The sequence below is a fragment of the Lactuca virosa genome, chromosome 8 (genome assembly GCF_052849685.1).
Source record: "Lactuca virosa cultivar CGN04683 chromosome 8, Lactuca_virosa_CGN04683_v6, whole genome shotgun sequence".
NCBI lineage: Eukaryota > Viridiplantae > Streptophyta > Magnoliopsida > Asterales > Asteraceae > Lactuca > Lactuca virosa.
This window is the reverse complement of record NC_136433.1, coordinates 345,101,706-345,106,425: the sequence shown is the minus strand read 5'-3', so window position 1 is coordinate 345,106,425 and position 4,720 is coordinate 345,101,706.

Here is a 4,720-nt window from a genome sequence, read left to right as displayed (position 1 = left end):
GAATCAACTCGTCGAGTCAGCCCTCAGACTCGCCGAGTTCTAACATGAACAGAAACGAGACAACTCACTTCGACTCATCGAGTCCCTCCCTGGACTCGCGGAGTCCCTGGTCTGTTTGGGCCATCTTAACAGATTCAGCCCCTACACTTCAGATCCAAACCCCAAACTTCGTCTACATGCTGGAAATGACCTCATGAGGGTAAATTTTCCAACTTTACCCACTCCTAATCCTTCTTAATGGGTTTAGACAAAACCTTAGCTCCTTAAGACATAACTCTATGTCCAAAAACCCTCATTACTCCAATCCAAAGCATAACAATATAGATCTAGGCCTTATACACCATAAGAACACGAAAGTCTCTGCTATTTCTTCCATGCATGGCCTTTTGAGGCTTAAAAGACCATTACCACTCCATAAAGCTTGCATAGGGGTTTCTAATGGAATAAAGCTTGCACCTTTATGCCTTAACCACCCTTAGGGACTCCAGATCTGAAAGGATATTTGCTTGGGACGTCCTTGTCCCATAGATCAAGCTCCATGGACCATATCTCTCACAAAATGGTCATAAAGAGATCTAAGAAACTATAAGTCAAGATGAAGACTTGATTACTAGAAAATGATGAAAATGAGATGGTGTTGTTGGATCTACAAACTTCTTCTTGAACCTTCAAGATCCTTCGTCTTCCTCAAGTCTCCAAGAACACATAAAACACTCAAGAATGTCTCACACACTCACAAAATGCTCTAGGGTTTCGTGGGGTAAGCTCTGGACAATGGGGGCGGGGAATGGAACCAAGAGGAGGAGAATAAGATGCTTAAATAGGGTACCAAGTCCCAAATTTAGGGTTTCCCAAACCTTGACCAACTCGCCGAGTTGGTCCCCCAACTCGTCGAGTAAGTCACTTAACCCGCGACCCAAATTACGCTCCTACTCGTCGAGTCATCCCACCTACTCGATGAGTCGCCATCTGATTTTGAGGTTTTCCTTTCCTTTCTAGGTCTTCTGAATTCAGGGTGTTACAACGTGCTTAGCCTTTTTGCAGTTAAATGAAAAACATACATCTCATAGGGGTTGACAACTCAACTGGAAGTGCATAAAAATTAGAATGTGTCAATAAACACAACATATTATCAACCTCAGGTCGCGTGCTTGTGATAATTAAAAGGATAATTTTCAGTTGACTCTTGAAACTCTCAAAATCAATACGACTCGTACTGACTTCTTCACCTATGAATTTTTCTCTCAAGAAACATTCCTTGACGAGCTAAAACAAATATTCAAAAGTCGTGTGGATTTCCGACAAGAAAACACTTCATATAATAGGTATCAATTTATCTTTTGTTTCTCAATCAACAAAAACATCACAACTCCAATTCCAAATAAGCTAGAGTAAGAAAACATTACTACTCCACATTGTACGAGGTGTTATTGTCCTTCTTCGTTTATGAAATTAGTTTCAAGATATTATTCATTGTTACTAGAGCATGGCTCTAAAAATTTGATTGGGAACAAAGTATAACTTATCTTATGATCGAACCATTTATAACAATGTTCTATTCCTCTTCTTAGTCATACAATTGCATTAAGATGTTATGGGAGGATTTATTGTGATACAATTCCACAATTACTAAAACAATCATAAAACATGATACTAAAGCATTCTCCTTTCCTTTTAGATTGGAGAATCTTTTATCTTTCTACCTGACAGATTCATCTATTCATTCGACTACTCTTTGAACTTTTCAAAAGTGTTAGAATTCTGTTTAATCTTATAAACAAAACCATATTTATTGAAACATCAGTAAATCATGACGAATAGAGTTATCGTCCCTTATGGTGGATTTGAAGAGTACATATCAACATGTACTAGATCCATTAGTCCTTCACTTACCTCACATAAACATGTAAACAATGATTTGAGTCATAATTTTCCAATGAAAAAGAATCTCATATATAATACAATTCGAATTGTACGATTTCAACTATCAGTCTAGTTGGCGATGAGATTTCCTTTCACGTGGTTAATTATAATATTACCACAAGCGATATCATAAGAATCAAATCCACAATTAATGTTGATATTATTAGAAACATAATTAACACTTTCATTAATGCCATTGCAAGGGAATAAGATAAGGCAACTATGTAAACCAAAACTTTATTTTATTGATAAAAAGAAAATTGGAACCTGTCCTTACAATACATAAAATGAAAATTGGAACTTGTCCTGCAATACCATCAAAATGTGATTATCACATTATGTATTAAGAGTCTAAGAATAGGAACTTATAAAACAATGGAGTTAGATATTGGATGTGTTAGAAATTGGGGGTATAGAAAGGCTTGGATATTCTGAGAATCGTGTATAACACTTTCAGATTAAAGTATTTGGGTGGTACTCCCAATATTTAATCGGACAAGACTCAGAAAATTGAGAGAAAAAGAAGAGAGAATGTTCAAGATGTTATGAAGAATACCCCAAGAACTGATTTTGAAATGATCATATAACCAGAAAAACTTCTTGTCTTAAAACTGCCACATGACAGTTTTATTTCCAAAACTGGTCATAAACAAACTTAAATTTGGGTCTAGAATATGGATCACAAAACCGGGACCCCGCCAGGGGCTGCCGCCCCTTGGACCCCGCTCCCAGGGGTGCTGCCCCCAGACCCCCGTTGGTTCAGGGGCTTCACCCCTAAATAGTAGTATACTATCAACAAAGACAAAATTAAACAAATGTTCACTACGCACCATACCGATTTGTTCAATAATTGTCAACGCGACATTGATCAACAAATTAACCCCATTACACTTAAATAACATTAGTGATATAAAATCTCCAACAGGATGTACCAGAAGTAGAGCCATACGAATTCACTTTACCATCTCTAAGATCCTTCAGTTACTTTGGGCAGCTTTGCAACCAGTCTCACTTTAATTAGAAATAGAAACAAATGTAATCTTTAGGTTTAACACATGGAACGATCCCAAAAAAGCCTTTCTCTTAACCATACGATCAAAAAGTTTAACCTTAGACGACCCCTTTCCACTTGGAAGAGAAATCTTTCCTTGATCACCAATGTCACCATCGCCAATGTCCATGGAAGCCTTGGAATCAGACCCTATAAGCATCTCTGCTTCAGATGTGTTCTTAAGAATTTCTGCCTCAATAACCACCAACATTTGGGTAAGATCTATTAGGGTTACATCAAGATTCCTCACATGAAATCTCTTAATGAACTAACCATATGACTTAGGAAGCGAGATGAGAACCAAATCAGTGGCTTGCTCCCTTGGAAATACGACACCCATCCTATCCAATTTGTTAATGTATGACTTCATTTTCAGAATGTGCGCACACACATAATTTCCATCTTCATGTTTACATGCCCAAATGTCTTGAGTTGTTTCATATCTTTCAACTCATGACATTGGGAAAGTCACCGGAGGAGGAGGAGGAGGTGGAAGAGTTGAAGAGAGACGATGTCTACTTCCACCATTTGCTAAGGAAGGGAATACATTTTCACCTTGGCTTGAAAGTGGAAGATCATCTCCAGAAGACTGAGGAAAACCATTTCCATAAGAACGAGGAAGACCGTTATTATCTTGACTTGATATCTAATATTTGGGAGAAGAGAGAATTCAAGTTAGTTGTTTTTAATCCTTGATTATTAACCCATAATTAAATTAAGGCTAGGATCCATATTTTCGATTCGAACTTTAAAGAGGGATGCCGTAATCAAATTCGAATGTATTTTAGGTAGGTATAGTCATCTGACCAATTTCAATCACAAGAAACTCCTAGATATTTTGAGATTCATTTAATCTTATCAATGACATGTTTAATCTCGATTATGCTCTCACCAATTGTGACTGGGATGTCGATGATGACAATTAAGATGTGAATAACCAGGCAAACCCGCTCAAACACCCTCAATCGATTTATGATCTCACATTGATGTGCCGGTTAACCACACACGCTCCATCAACAATCACAAACATGAGTTTTTTTTCACTATTTCACCTTTATATTCCTAAATTAGTGTGCTGGTTAACCACACACGCTCCGCTAACGACTCATAAGGAAATAATGTGTGTTATCATGGAATAACATACAATTTCACATTTTTTCTAAAGTAATAAGAGTGAGATTTATAAAAGGTTTAGTTACTTTATATTATTATACTTTTAAGAGGTTATGTCCTATCAAATACATTCCGCTAACGACCCTCCTCCATACAAGGGAGCGGTGGGAGAGAGTTCACACCCATTCAATGGTCATTTTATAGGTCGCTTCCTTATAACCCCCTTAGAGTATGGCTTCGTGAATGAGGCGTACTAGCGATTTGACTGACTTATCTTGTGACAACCCGAAATTTCTATCTTGTACAGTCAATCAATTCAACCAAAGTCAGACTTGTTTCTGCTATCATTTAGCACTGCTTAAAGTCTATTTGAGTGTTCTAAGCCTAGTATATTCAAGAATCGGGTGTTAGGAAGTATCTGCTTTAATCCATAGTACCTAAATCAAGTTTAAACCCCATTATGAGGTGTTTACAACCAAACTTTATGAGTTTGGGCCGTAAACTCATCCATGGCCGTGAACTCATGCTAAAAGCATGAGTTTACATCATTTTCGCTCATTTCCTTCTTTTCAAGTCAAAGAACTCCCATTCTCTCTCAACTATCATCAAGATCTTCATCTTAATCTTCCAAAA